The sequence below is a fragment of the Macaca nemestrina genome, chromosome X, assembly GCF_043159975.1.
Source record: "Macaca nemestrina isolate mMacNem1 chromosome X, mMacNem.hap1, whole genome shotgun sequence".
NCBI classification, from domain to species: Eukaryota; Metazoa; Chordata; class Mammalia; order Primates; family Cercopithecidae; genus Macaca; species Macaca nemestrina.
This window is the reverse complement of record NC_092145.1, coordinates 122,099,372-122,115,752: the sequence shown is the minus strand read 5'-3', so window position 1 is coordinate 122,115,752 and position 16,381 is coordinate 122,099,372. Positions and strand designations below refer to the sequence as shown.

At 39.5% G+C, this 16,381-nt stretch overlaps 1 long non-coding RNA gene and 1 pseudogene across 1 annotated transcript in view; one reads left to right on the top strand and one right to left on the bottom strand.

Annotated features, from left to right (window-relative positions):
- LOC139360606 (uncharacterized) overlaps positions 1–16,381 on the bottom strand; it is a 161,380-nt gene that overhangs the window by 70,462 nt on the left and 74,537 nt on the right. The window lies entirely within an intron of this gene.
- LOC105464086 (BAG family molecular chaperone regulator 1 pseudogene) lies at positions 12,852–14,561 on the top strand (annotated as a pseudogene).

Genomic DNA, 16,381 nt, shown 5'->3' with positions numbered 1-16,381 from the left:
CATTTGGTTTTAGGGTTATTGCTTCCCTCCATACTGATGAGTGTTGTGGGTGGATTTGTGAGCTCTCACTGCTAGTTAAGCATCTGCTATTCATCATCCTGATATAGTCATCTTTTGCATTTTACTTTTTAAATGGCAAGCTTCATCAGAAATTAAGCACTCTTTACTAGAGACACTATTTGACTCACGATTTGACAGATTCTAAGCTTAAAGGGAATCGGGGCGGGGGGGGGGGGGCGCTGATAATAACATCAGCTACAGGAAGCTGTCATGAATGGGTTTACTTACTCTACTGGAGCCCAAAATGAAAGGAAGAATATGAATATTCTCTTGACCTCACTGTCTTCTGGTGACACTTTAGATCTGGTTCCATCAATTTATATTTTCAATTACACCTGCTTTACTGGCCCTTCCCCTCACTTATATTTTTACGTCTATCCTATATTAAAAATAATTATATCCTGCCTCCCACGAGCTGCCAAACTCACTGCACTCAAAATTCTTGAAATAATTCTCATAATATTCTCACCATTTTTCCCCTCGAAATGTGGATTTCATTTCTGCCACCTTTCCGAAACCACTCACCAGTGTCACAGATAACCTACTAATTGTAAATCCAATTGCTATATCCTTCTTTCTATTCCCCTCCACCTCTCTCCCTCTTTTGATATTCTCAAGCCTCTCTTCTCCTGAATTTTATGACACCGAAGCCTCTTTGTTCTCCTGATTCTGGATACTCCTCTGACTCTTGCACTGATTTTCTTCCTCCTCTTGCTTCTAAAGGCTCTCCAAGACTCTGTCCTTGGTTCTTATTTTTTCTTTCTCTTGAACCTCGATGAATTCATCAAAGTCCATTGTTTTATCTACAAAACCTATTTCTCTTAATTTAGTTATTTCTTCAAGCTCTATTCATATGTTCACAACTTCCTGATGGACATTACTCCCTGAATAATCCAACAGCATATCAAACTCAACAGGTCCAAAGATAAATTCATTATGTCCTCTCACAAATTACCTCCTTTTCCCAAAAGCTCAAAGCCTATCCTTTGCTCTTCCCAGTATCTAATCAATTGCCAAATTTGTAAGCTCTCTGTCTTTGCAACATTTACATCTGCCCCCTTACTCCATTCTCACTACCACTACCGCATGTTTTATTGAGTAATACACTGGACAGTGTCAGTGCTCCAGATAGGTTCCTTCAGATTTCTTTGCCATTTTACTATATGTGTCCTTCCTCCACTGATTTCAGTGTTCTTTGAATTGCCACCTTTCAGTGGGCTCTTCCTTGAAAGCTGCCCTCAGGCTATTGGAGCTATTTTGCCCACAGGTCAGAGGATTAGTTCTGAGAGTTTTCATCCCTCACCTCTACCTGGGGGTGACTGTTAACCAATGGCTATAGAATGTGGGACTTTGAAAGCACAACTGTCTGACCTCAGGATGATACAACTTGGAGGCCTCACACTGCAGAATTTCCTGGCAGGATCAGGCTGAAGTTACCTCTTGCAGAATGGCTGCCAAATTTTCTCCCTTTCTTCCTCTCCTCTGCTCATCTCATCTTCATAGGAAGATGAGATAGGAATCCGTTTTTCTATCTCTCAGGGTCTGCTGCTGGGGAACCGTGGCTAAGACAAGTCATGTTTTTGAGTACCTGCCATGTTGTCAGGCACCATGCTAAATGTCCACATACGTAAATTCTCTTAATTTAATCCTCTCAACCATCTGGAGAGCTAATTATTATTCTGATTAATAGATGAGTGAGCTGGCCTTTGAAGAGATTAAGTAACTTTTTTCAAAGCTATGTAGCTAATATGTGGCAATGCCAAGAGTCCAAACAAGGCTTCAGAGGCAGCTCAGCCAAGCAATTTTCTATACTCCTTCTGAAACTACTTCATGGAAAGGAGACTTCTCATATGGCCCCGCATGAGCCCTGTCTCCTGGTATTCACATCCACGTACAATTCTCTCCCCTTGGGTGTGAGCTGGACCTAGTAATTTGCCCCTGACAAATAGAATGTGGCTAAAGTGATTTCACTTCCAAGGTTAGTTATACAAGACTGGCTTCTATCTTGCTAGCAGAACATTTTGCTGCCTTTGACTAATCAAGTTGCTCTGTTGGAGAAGCCCATGTGATAGGGAATTGAGAGTGGCTTCCACTCAAGAGCTAATGAGGAACTGAGGCCCTGAAACCTGCCAGCAACCACATGAGTGAGCTTGGAAGTAAGTCCTTCCCTGCTGGAGCCTTGAGATGAGGCTGCAGCCATAGTCAACATCCTGATTGTAGCACAGGAGAGACTCTGTGCCAGGGGGCTCAGATAAGCTGTGCCTGTATTTCTGATCCACAAAAACTAAGAGATAATACAATTTATATATATATATATAAAAATTTCATATATATAAAATATCACACACACACATATACACATATATACATATATACACACACATATATACATATATACATATATACACACACATATATACATATATACATATATACACACACATATATACATATATACATATATATACACATACACACACACACACACATATATATATATACACATGAGACAGGGTCTCACTCTGTCACCTAGGTTGCAACCACCCCTCTGGGGTTTAAGCTATTCTCATGCCTCAGCTTCCCATGTAGCTGGGACTACAAGCATGTCACACCAGCTAATTTTTGTATTTTTAGTAGAGATGGGTTTCACCATGTTGCCCAGGCTGGTCTCAAACTCCTGGCCTCAAGCTATCCACCCGTCTCTGCCTCCCAAAGTGCTGGGATTACAGGCATGAGCCACCACACCCAACCAGAGCGTGGCATTTTTTTAAAGCCTGCTGCTTGGAAAACAGAGAGTCAACTTTGTTATTCAGTGTAACACTTGAAACCTCCAGCTCAGTGACTTACCAATAGATGCTAACTAATAATCTATCACCTCTGGTGGTTTTATGGTCCAATAAACTTAGCTAGGATGGTGATGAATAAACTGCTTGAAAAGCATTAACTTTCCAGTGTGATAGGTACTTGATAACCTTAGAACCAAGTAAACAACAAATAAATTACCAGCGAGGTTGAGTAAAGATATTATTTTAACACATCCAAAATAAGTCTTTGGTTTTGTGTTTGTTTCAATCAATTAATCAATCAATAAAGGACAGTACAAATTGGGCACCAGCTGGCTTGTTGCTCAACCATTAGCAAAGCTGTGTTCAGTACCTCCCAGTCAACTGCATGTTTCCCAGTGTGTGCCTCTCTCTGCCCCTGCATACTCACCCACATACAGCACATTGTCATGTAAATGGAAATCAACCAAAGATGTTTTTCCAACTCTTTATTCCTTTCGTTGCCATGGGATTACAGATCAGAAGTCAGAGAAGACAGATGTAAAACAGAAAAAGATGCAGCCCTCCAACTACCCTAGCTGCCTGAAAGCATCCTTTGAGTAGGCAAGAAAAGGTAATAATGAGATGGATGACATTGAGCGACAGTCTGCCACTATGATGGTAGGAGTAGAAAAAAGCTAGAAGACAAAGGCAAATGCATAATGTCCCTTGACCCACAGAGAAACCTGCACACCTTCCCCATCTTTTTCAAACAGTGGTTGGCAACATCTTGGGCAACCAACTATCCTGATTTGTTGGAAACTGTCCTCATTTTAGCACTGAAAGTCCTGTGTTCCTGGAAACAGCTCGATCCAAGATAAACCAGAATGGTTGGTCACCCTAGCAACAACCATTAACTCCCAAAGGGCTCAGCTCCCATTGACATTTGCTTTTTAATTGGAAGAGTCAATAAAAAGATATCTTCTTAAACTTTTCTCTTTGAAAGCTGTAATTATCCTATTGGCAGAATTTATTTTTTAAGGTAGTGCCATAAATTATATTCCTCCCACTAAAAAGTGAAAAGATACATTAGAAGGTTTTACTGATTTTATTCAGATGTTATATTCGAGCTGAAAGGTGGAGGAAGGAGACAGGAGAGTGAGTTTGGAGGACACTAAGCTGTCAAAAATATGAACTAAAGGCATATTTAAATTTGCTGGTACATTATTAATTGAAGAAATCATTTGGCTGAATTCAAAGGCACACGTTAAATATGTCAGTAGTCACTCTTTAAACTCTAAAGATCTGGACCCTACAATTTGCAAATTTTACAGCTAGAAGACACCTTGGAGGTAATCTAACCTAACCTCCTACTTTTTAGACAGCATTCAAGGAAGCTCAAATTTGCATTTTGCTACCTGTTACAGAACACAGCTTTCTTAATAGTTGTTACATGATAAAAAGTTTCCTTGGTCACATAAGTTTAGGAAATATCAAGGTAAGCAATGTCAAACAAGTTTCTTGACTGCAGAAATTTTCTAGGCATTTGATATGCTTGCAATCAGTGACTCTCATTCAGAGATGTACATTAGAATCACCTGGGGAACTTTTAAAAGCTAGAATTGACTGGGCCCCACCAAGATTTAGGAAACAAAAAATAATCACTCTCTGGATATTTCTGATGTTCACCCTGATTAAGAATCACCAGCTATATTCCTGAGCTCTCTATTCTGTTCCACTGGTGTGTGTGTCTGTTTTTTATGGCAATACCACACTGTTTTAGTTACTACAGCTTTATAACATATTTTGAAGTTAGGTCATGTGATGCTCCAGTTTGTTCTTTTTACTTAGAATTGCTTTGAATATTTGGGGTCCTTGTGGTTCAACACGAATTAGGGGTTGTTTTTTTTCTATTTCTGTGAAAAAAAAAAAGTCATTGAAATTTTGATAGAGATTGCATTGAATTTATAGATTGCTTTGGATAGTATGGACATTTTAACAATATTAGTTCTTCCAATCTATGAACACAGGATATCTTTCCATTTATTTGTGTCTTCTTCAATTTCATTCAGCAATGTTTTATAGTTTTCAGTGCACACATATGTCACTTTCTTGGTTAAACTGATTTTAGACAATGGTGCCAAGACACACAATGGGAAAAGAACAGTCTCTTCAATAAGTGATGTTGGAACCACTGGATCTCCATGTGCAGAAGAATGAAATCAGACCCTTATCTCACTCCATACACAAAAATAAACTCAAAATGGATTAAAGACTTAAACATATCTGAAATTGTAAACTACTAGAAGAAAAACAGAGGAAAACCTCCATAACATTGGTCTAGGCAATGATATTTTTTATATCACCCCAAAAGCAAAAATAGACAAATGAAATAATATCACACAAAAAACTACACAGCAAAGGAAACAATCAACTGAGTGAAGAAACAATCTACAGAATGGGAGAATATATTTGCAAGCCATACATCTAATAAGAAGTTAATATCAAAAATATATAACACACTCAAACAACTCAATAGCAAGAAAACAAATAAACTGATTAAAAAAATAAACAAAGGGCTTGAATAGACATTTCCCCCCAAAAAAGACATACAAATGGCTAACAGGTATATGAAAAAAATGCTTAACGTCACTAATCATTAGGGAAATGCAAATTAAAACCACAATGAACTATCACCTCACATCTGTTAGAATGGCTATTATCAAAAAGATTAAATATAAGTGTTGGAGAAGATGTGGGATAAGAGGTACACTTACACACTGTAGGTGGGAATATAAATTAGTACAGCCATTGTGGAAAACAGTATGGAGGCTCCTCAAAAAACAGAAATAAGGCAAAGAGCGGTGGCTCATGTCTGTAATCCCAGCACTTTGGGAGGCCGAGGCAGGCAGATCACGAGGTCAAGAGATCGAGACCATCCTGGTCAACATGGTGAAACCACGTCTCTACTAAAAACGTACAAAAATTAGCTGGGCATGGTGGCGTGCGCCTGTAGGCCCAGCTACTCAGGAGGCTGAAGCAGGATAATTGCTTGAACACAGGAGGCGGAGGTTGCAGTAAGCCGAGATCGCGCCACTGCACTCCAGACTGGTGGTAGAGCAAGACTCTGTCTCAAAAACAACAACAACAAAAACAAAAAACCAAAAATAGAACTACCATATGATCCAGAAATCCCACTACTTGATATATATCCCAAGGATATGAAATCAGTATGTCAATAAGATAGCTGCAGTCCCATGCAACATTATTCACAATAGCCAAGGTATGGCGTCAACCTAAGCGTCAACAGATGGATGAATAAAGACAATGTGGTATATATACATAATGGAAAAGAATTAAATCCTGCCATTTGCAACAAATGGGATGAACCTGGAGGACATTATGTTAAGTGAAATAAGCCAGGCACAGAAAGGCAAATATCACATGTTCTCATTCATACTTGAAAGCTAAAAAAGTGAACTCATATAAGTAGAGAATAGAACAGTGGTTACCAGGGGCTGGGGAGAGGGTAGGGAAAGACTGGGGAGAAGTTGGTCAAAGGAGACAGCATTTCAGTTAGACAGGAGGCATAAGTTCATGACATTTATTGTAAAACATGGTGACTGTAGTTATTAATGTATTGTATTCTTGAAGATTGTTGAGGCATAAGTTCATGACATTTATTGTAAAACATGGTGACTGTAGTTATTAATGTATTGTATTCTTGAAGATTGTTGAGGGTAGATTTTATGTTCTCACCATTAAAAAACCATGTGAGGTAATGAATATGTTAATCAGCTCAATTTAACTATTCTACAGTGCATACATATTTCAAAACAACATTTGTACGTGAAGAAATATATACAATTCTTGTCAATCAAAAAGTAAAATTGGCCAGGCATGGTGGCTCATGTCTATAATCCTAGCACTTTGGGAGGCCAACGTGAGTGGATGGCTTGAGCCCAGGAGTTCAAGATCAGCCTGGGCAACATGGTGAAACTTTGTCTCTACAAAAAATACAAAAATTAGCTGGGTGTGGTGGCACGTGCCTGTAGTCCCAGCTACTTGGGAGGCTGAGGTGGAAGGATGGCTCGAGCCTGGGAGGCAGACATTGCAGTGAGCCGACATTGTGCCACTGCACTCGAGTTGAGTAATAGAGCGAGCCTGTCACACACAAAAAAATTAAAATTAATAACTTTTAGAAAGAACTACTGGCTAATATGTACTGTGAATCTATGATAGTAAAAAATAAAAAGTCTGCAATATTTTGTAACCTTATTTGACAACACATTTTTTTCTTCCTTCCTTTGTTTCTTCCTTCCTTCCTTCCTCTCTTTCTTCCACCCTCTTTCTTTCTTTTTGTTTTGGCTTTGGAAGATACTGATTTATATTTGAGGTTTTGTTTCTTTGGTCAACAAGGAGAGAAATAGAAAATTATTAATTATGTCTATAAATATACTTTCTTTAAAAACAGATTATACTTTATTTAAATTTTTAATATAAAAAATTAAATCATATGGAGAACTAAGGAGAGTAGAATAATAAACTGTTTTGTACTATCACTTAGTTTCAACAGTTATAAAGGCATGACCATCTTGATTCACCTACATTCTCATCTACTTCCGCCCTCTCCCCACTACTGGATTCTTTTGAAGCAAACCCCAGATAACTATATTATTTTATTCATAAATACTTGAAGATCTATCTCTAAAAGATTAAACATTTTAAAATATAATTGTAATACCTTTATCACATAAAAATTAATAATTCTTTAATATTGTTAAATATTCAGTCAGTTTGCAAATTTATAAGAATTGACACCTTCATGATAATGAATCTTCCTAACCTAGAACATGGTATGTCTTTTGATTTGTTCATGGGCATTTTCATGTATTTCAGAAATGTGTTTTCGTTTTCCTCATGTAGGTTCTGAAAGTTTTTAAAGTAAGTTTTCGCCTAGGTATCGTATTTTACTTATTTTGGTTTATCCTTTGCCATTAAAATGACGTCTTCTCTTACATTATATTTTCTAACTTCATTGTTTGTATACGTGAGTTTTAATCAGCTTTATCAAGGTCTAATCTACATGCAACAACATGCACAGATTTTAAGTACACAGTTCAATGAGTTTTAGTAAAAATATATACCCATTTAACCACCATCCTCACTGACTTTTAAATGTTGATTTCATAATCTGCTAACTTATTAAATTTCATGTTTTAATATATATTCTCAAAGTTCTTACTAGCTTTGGCCAATTACTAAAAGGGTATCATATTCCAATTTCTGTTTTTGGTTTTGCTTCTTACTCTATCCCACAATGCCAAAAAGATTTTTTTCCAGTCCATGTTGTAATAGAAATAAATTAAATGTCAAATTGTGACTGATCCTAGAGATTTAAATTGTTATTACCGACATAAAGAAACACGATCCTGTTTGCAACAGGTGTCATGCTAAATACAAGTTTAGTGATGTAAGCAGCTAATAATAATTGGAATGTGAGCTGACTCAAGAATACATAACCAGCTCATTAATATTTGCTTCAGAGAAATAGGCTCAAATGTTCTTCTTGAGTCTGAGTAGGTATATGCCCTGTATACTTAGATGAATAAATTTGTGGCCAAGCCCAGCACTAAAGCTATCATTACTCATAGAACTCCATGTGACCCCTAGCTGGAAAAATGTGTTTACCAAGCCCCAGCTGTTGTATTTATGAATGTTTAGGAAGCTGAAATGACTGGCATTGGTCTCAGTGCCCCTAAAATGCGACGAGTTTTTTTGAAAGTTGCGAGGCAGCCAACTCACTCACCTAGATGAGACTAGAAGAAAAGCAGTAGCTTTTCACGGGAGTAGGGGCTTTACAGGCTGAGTATCCTCTGGGGTCATCAACACCCTGAGGATAGTCTGGTACCTACCTAGGGGCAAGGTAATGAGAAACATATAGAGCAAAGGTGGTGGGGACAGAAGGGTGAGGCATGCTGGTTGGAAGAAAAAAGTGGGTTATTCCAGAAGTTCTTAGAGCTGATAGAGACTGTAACACATAATTTGATACTTGACCCTTGTCTTTGTATGAGGTTTGGAAAAAGTGGGCCTTGAGCAAGGATTTGACTGCAATTAGTTTATTGGAGGAGGGGGTATAATCTTAGGAAGCATGGCAAAAGAAAAGAAGGAAAATCAATATTCTGGGTGTAAATGAAAGGGTTACTACTGTGGACAACTGGGGCTCAATGTCACTGGCCCCTTCTGAGATATTGGGTAAAATATGCTTCAGAAATGTCCTGCTGATTGCTGAGGATGCTCAGATATGTATTCACTCATTTCCATCCCTAATTGGTTTAGGGTCGCTATTAGGGATGGGGTGGAAGTTAACACTTGACACTTCTGGCCTACCCTACTGGAAAACCAAGCATGCTCCCATGGCCAGAGAGTGGCCTCTGGCAAATAACTGTATGGATATGGGAGTTCTTTACAGGAAATTTCTAGGTAGAGCAAGAGGATCGGAGAGCTACAATTTTATATTGCTTATGTTGCTTTCTGGTTGTTTTTTATGTGTGAGTTTTATCTCACCAACAACAATGAAAACTCTTTGAGTGCAGGGGCTACAGCTTATATTTGTGTTGATTCACCCCATAAATTCTGGTGAGCTCCTTGCCACTGCAAGATTAAATCCATTAAGCCCTTCATGATCGGGGGGCCCTGCCTTCCTCTCCAGACTTTTCTTTACAGTCCACTTTCTCATCCCAGGCATCCCAACTATTCCTCAAGCGCCTTCTCTCTGCATAAAATACCCCTTCCTCCCTTGTCCAATGGGTCAACACTGATAATCTGTCAGGATCAGCTAAGCAGCTCTTTTTTCTTAAAGTACTCCAAGTTTTCCCCAAGTAATCATGCCCTCTTTTGCAAACCACTACCTGGTTCTTACTTCTACTATACAATTTATCATACTGTACTGAAGTCCTGCCTATCAGAATGTGAGCTCATTGAGAAAGTAATGTGTCTTTATCCAAAGCACCCAGTTCAGTGCCTGCTATGGAGTCGATGCTGAATAAACACTTTTGGAATGAATTAATGAATGTTACCAATAGATACTTTCTGATTAAATGAAACAAGGAGTTGGACATACTCTCTTTGGATACTCGAAAATACCCCTCAACTATTTATAGATTGAATGTGTGGTCAGAAAGAATATTCCCCAGAATAGTGTGTCAATGCTCTTCAGCCAAGTATGACCAGGAACATGGCTATAATTCAACAACATGGGTTTTTACTCATTGCAGTGAAGAAACACACATCATGGTGGACCTTACAGAGTCTCAGTAAGAGTGTGTTAGAAAGAAACTATGATAAAGTTGGGACTTTGGATGGATGATGGGGAGGGGAACAAAGAAGCAGGGATTTGCTCTCGATCAGATGCTGTCAGAAGTGGGGGCAATCCTATGATTAGGTCTGTTGTGAAAGGCATAGTGGCTTGGATTTTGTTTGGGCTTAGACAAAATTATGAAGTGACCTTGTTTTGTTTCATTTTCTAATGGTCTCAGGGTATGTTTATCTGTGTTTGGTATTCTGTGAGATTGTTTATGTCCCACAGGAAAAAAAAAAAAAATGGCCTGGCTGTGAGCATTTGGTCAGCTTGTAATAATACTGAGGTGTAACTGTGAACATCAGAGAAGTTCTGAACATCATTAGATGCTTCTGTGAGGTGATGAGAGAAGGGCCCAAAAGAATAAGATTATATGTACAGGTACTGATAGCACTCACAAGTGTGAAATGGGAGCTGAATAGAAGAAGAGACTAAAACCGAAAAGCAAACTCGATCTTCCATCATGCTCTCTGTGACCTTTCAGGTTGAGAAGAATCTTAAATCCTGAAGCTCTGCATAGTCCCAAATGTATATAATGGCTAAAAGAAATAGATTTTTTCAACTGAAAAGCAAGAAACCCAGATCCTCCTTTGAAGATATAAACTATAAGCCCTGAAAAATTAAAATACTTAATCCAGCAGCAATATCACTTGTGTAGCAATAAAATAATAGGATTTCCTTTTCTCTGCCTCCTTGTTTTGGCTATTCTCTCTTCTAAAAAAATTGTTGACATACTTTTAGGGGATAAGAGTTAGATAACAAATCTGAAAGTATATAATTTATATTTTGGAATAAAAACAGAATATGGAATTTTCTGTTGGTTAAATCGTTTATGAAGCCCTGCGACTGGAAATCTAAGTCCAAATGGTCACTTAAAAGCCATTACACTATTTATTCAACAAATTGTTTTAGAGCACTTAGTATAAGTTAGGTACCATGGTAGATGCAGGAGTTACGAAGATGAATAAAACAAATTCTTGTACTAGAAGAGCTTATAGTCCATCAGAGGAGACAAATAATCACTGACATAAAACAAACCTAACTCTCTGTCAGAGTTTCCACCCCTGGCAAAAGGAAGTGACAGAAATGTTGCCAGACACAGAGAAAGTATAGCCACGAGCAACTGGGTCCCAAGAAATAGTCAGTCTGATTTAAATTATCTGAGATTGATTTTTTTGGGGGACAGCTTTTTATTTGAATATAATTTCAAACTTACAGAAAAGTTGCAATAATAGTACAAGAACTCCGGTTTACCTTTCATCCAGATTTACCAATTGCTTTCCTAACCATTTGCAAGCAAGTTAGAGATACTGTGCCCAGCCATACTAAATACTTTAGTGTGTGTTTTCTTTGTTTAATTTTTTTTTTATTTCCATAGGTTTTTAGGGAACAGATGGTATTTGGTTACATGAGGAAGTTCTTTAGTAGTAATTTGGGAGATTTTGGTGCACCCATCACCCGAGTAGTATACACTGAACCCGATTTGCAGTCTTTTATCTCTCACCCCCTCCCACCCTTTCCCCTCAGTCCCCAAAGTCCATTCTATCATTCTTATGCCTTTGCATCCTCATAGCTTAACTCCCATTTATGAGTGAGAACATACAATGCTTGGTTTTCCATTCCTGAGTTACTTCACTTAGAATAATAGTCTCCAGTTCCATCCACGTTGCTGCAAATGCCATTAATTTGCTCCTTTCTAGGGCTGAGTAGTATGTATGTATACACACACACACACACACACACACACACACACATAATTTCTTTATCCATTCGTTGATTGATGGGCATTTGGGCTGGTTCCATATTTTTGCAATTGCAAATTGTGCTGCTATAAACATGCATGTGCAAGTATCTTTTTCATAGTGTGTGTTTTCAAAAAACAAGAAAATTCCCTTATCTAACCACCATGCAGTTATTCAAGCCAGGAAGTTTATCACTGATACAATACTATCCACTCCATAGTCCATTTTCAAATTTTATCAATTGTCTCAATGTCCTTTATAGTATTTTGTTTCCATATCCTGCTCCAATGCAGGTTCATGCATTTAGATGTCATTCTTTTTTTCTTTTTTTTTTTTTAAGTCTTTGTTAACCTAGGATAATTCCACAGTCTTTCTGTCTTTCTTGACCCTGACACTTTGAGAATTCCAGGCCAGTTATTTTGTAGAATGCCCCTCAATTTGGATATATGTGATATTTCTCATTATGATATTCAGGGTACACATTTTTAGCAGTAATAAGTGGTTGATTCAAAATCTCAGAATAGCTGCCTCTACCCACGTCTCCCTCACTTTGACCTGACATTGTGCACAATTGGGAAGCTTTTGAGGTTTTCTGGTGAAATCCAGACTTTTCTCTGCTTTCTCCTATGATCTCTAATTTAGCCATCAGAATTGCTAAAATCCTGAGGAGAATGTTTGCTTCTTGGGGAGTTTACACTAAGCAGAAAGCTTACATTAATTCTAAACTCATTCCAATGTGTGTCCCTCCCCACCCTAATCCCCCAGGGATTAGTACCTGCTTTATTATTATTGCAATGAATACATTATTCATCAGGGTGGCTAAACGGCTTACAGAGGTAAATAACACGACATGAGTGTAATAAAGATATTTCCCTTTTCTAAATAAGTAGTACTTATAACTCAGCCTGTAAGACTGTTCTTCTTTCCAGAGAGGAAGAGTCCTGTAAATGGTACCCGAAGAGCAAGAGCTTTAAACAGGCCCTAGTGCAAAAGAGGTCAAGGCCTCAGTGATACCAAGAGTTGTGATTGTGCCAGTTCAGTCCCTGCTTCCTCACTGGTATATCCAAGGCTACCACAAAGTGGAAGGAGGAGGATGTGTGGGCGAAGAGTGGGTGGAGAAAACTTCCAAGAATTGGAAACTATGCAGACTAGCAGCCGGTAGTTAATTAGTTTTACTTCTAAAACGACCCCTTTGCGCAGCTTGTCCTTCCTGAGAAAGAGGTTAAAATGCTGCCATGGCTGCTTTTTAGCAGTATGGTGATTAAAACAATCTCAGGGCCTAAATAAGCTGGCTCTACTTATTTGGTTGAGGAGAGAGTGGTCCACCTTCATTTTCTTTTTCTCCACTCCTACTCACTGAACATCACATCGAAAAATGAGCAAATTCCTACACTTTACTTCCTATTCCTATAGGAGCGATTTAGAGGGAGGAATGCTCATTAAAGGAGATTCTAGAATCTAAAGTTATTTGTTTTACCGAAACTGAGAAGCAAGCTTGAGATGTTACTAGCATAGCTCGGACACAGTTGATAAAAGTAACTAACATCTATTGTGCATTTAGCATGTGCTGGGCCATAGCTTAAGGGCTTTTCATGGTTTATCTCATTTAATCATCACTACAATCTACGAGTTGGGTAGTGTTATGATTATGAGCATATATGTCCGGTTTTTCAGATGAATAAGCTGGGGCTGAGAAAGGTGAAGGGACTGGACCAAGGTGAGTTAGAATGGAGGCAGGATTTAACCACAGGTCGTCTGGCCCAGAGCCCATTGCTCAACCACTGTGCTACCTGCCTTCCAGCTTCCATTTGCCTACAGTCTAGTGGGAGTCATAAAAGAACTAAGAGAAGAAGATGAATCCAGACTGGAAGTGGTTGGGCTCCTGGCTAGGCCAGGAATCTCACCAGTCGGAGACCCTGGACCCCCTGGCCAAGCTCACTGCAGATGAACAAAAAAATCCACCCCCACTCAGCCTGGAGCAAGAAGGTGACCAAGGAGGAAATGGTGGCAGCCGAGCTCAGCATGACCGTCACTCCGAGCAATGAGAAGCATGACCGTCACGTTACCCTGCAGCAGGTCCAGCAGTGAACCAATTGCCCAAGACCTAACCCAGGTTGTTAGAGAGGCCACAGAGGTTCTACTGTCTTTTCAGAAACTCATAATTAAGGGAACATCTCTGAAGGAAATGGAGATACCTTTGTCAGCATGTGGAATACAAAATGGTTGCCAAGTCATGTTAATTGGGAAAAAGAACAGTCCAGAGGAAGAGGTTGAACTGAAGAAATTGAAAGAGTTGGTGAAGCCTGTGGAGAAGAAAGTTGACGAACTGTAAGAGTTGAATAAACAGCTTACTGGACTCCAGCAAGGTTTTCTGGCCAAGGATTTGCAAACTGAAGCTCTCTGCAAACTTGATAGGAGAGGAAAAGCCACAACCAAACAGTTTATGAAGATCTTGGAAGAGATCGACACACTGATCCTGCCAGAAAATTTGAAAGACAATAGATCAAAAAGGAAAGGTTTAGTTAAAAAAAAAAAAAAAAAGTTCAGGCGTTCGTAGCTGAGTGTGGCACAGTGGAGCAGAACATCTGCCAGGAGACCCGGCAGCTGTAGTCTACAAACTTGGCCCTGGCCAAGTAAGGTGTGACAGAAAGAGGCTGTACTGCCCTGAAGAACACCACCACCAGCTCTGCCCTCTCTGGAGCACAATTTACCTGATTTATTCTAGGGACAACTGGCCTATTGCCAATTTTCCTACTCCTACCCCAGTTCTCAGTGAAAAACTGTTGTCCTTGTGATCTTGAGTAGGGCGCTTGTCTGTTTTCTCATTGTGTCTTGTGTCTCTGTGGCCGTGTGGTCCAGCAGCCTACTTTTTCTGGAGAGGTCCTCCCCTGCCCAGGTTTTCCCAGCTATTTGACCTTCTGGTGCTTTCTTTGGGCTGGTGAGATCTCTCCTTTGTCCTGAGCTAGTTCTAGGTTTATAGGCTACCCTGGTCTTCAGATACAGAAGAGCTTTTTCGCTCGTGATCACACAGTCCCATAGATGTAAAACCAGAATCACTAGGAGGTTGCATCTATAGTCAGGAATGTTGAGAATGGCTTAGAACAGGTGTTTGGCACATAGTAGTCCAAGTATCCCTCATGGTGACCTAATTCCAGAACATCAGGCTGGGTTATTGGCTTATAGGCATTGTTCTTACCTCTTAGTGACCTGACAAACTACAAGACATGAAATATCAGGGGGCCAGTCCTGGAATGAAGCCTATGGTTGATGCATGGACTTCCTTGTCCCCAAGAAAATATTCAGAACCCAGTGTTGACTGAGTCCGTGCTTAAAACCAGGCAGAGCAATGGCTTAAGAAGGGCAAAGAGGGGGAGCCACAATGAATAAAGCAGGCTGGTGGTGAAGCCAACCATAAATTTCCCAGGAATGACATGTGCTTCCTTCAAGGGCATTTCTGTTAAAAATACCCTTCTGAGATCTGTATTTCCTTCAAGGCCATTGTTGTCCATTTTGTGGACTCTCCTGCAATATCACTGTTATTAAAAAAGTTTGAGCATAGGTATGGTGCACATTCCTGTAGTCCCAGCTGCTTGGGAGGCTGAGAGAGGAGGATCGCTTGAGCCCAGGAGTTTGCATGTAGCCTGGGAAACATAGTGAGACTTCATCTCTAAGAAATTAATAAGTTAACAAATACATAAATAAAACAGTTTGAATGCGCATCATCAAGCAGAAGAATGTTTTGTTTTTGTTTTGGTTAGTGAGAAAAACCATTCTGTGGTTCTAGGCATAATTTGTGTTTAACAGAGTAGCCACAACATTTAATAAGAAGTTACTGTGTGCTGGGCACTGTTCTAAGTTTTTAAATATATATTCATCATTTGACCCTCACATAACCTAAGAAGTAGACAGGTATTATCCCCGTTTTGCAGATCAGGAAACTGAGAACACTTAGGTAATCTGCTTAAGGTCAGACAGTACGTGGCAAAGCCAGGGCACAAAGCTGGGCAGTTTGGTTTCAGAGCCACTGTTTTTATGCTCTACTGTACTACCTCTCAACCAACATAGGGCTACATGCTCCCATTCTCTTATTTTCTCTCTATTCCTCTCCCTATACCTTTATCTTCCATGTTAGTCTTTCCACTTCCTCTCCGGCCCTCTCTAGTTCATTCTCCACAGGGCACTCTGAGTGATTATAAAGTACAAATCTTATCATATCAGTCCCCTGCTCAGAAACCTCCAATAGCTCACTACTTCTCTTAGGATAAAGGCCAAAGTCCTTACCTACACCTTCTCCCACCTCATCTCAAGCCCCTCTCCTGTTTGCTCTCTGCTGTCAGCCACTCTGGTCTTCTTTCGGGTCCTCAGATGCACTGTGCCCTCTCCTACCTGGGGGTCTTTGCACATGCTGCTACTTCTGCTTGGACAGCTCCTCACCATCCTTCCTCCACCCCCACCCC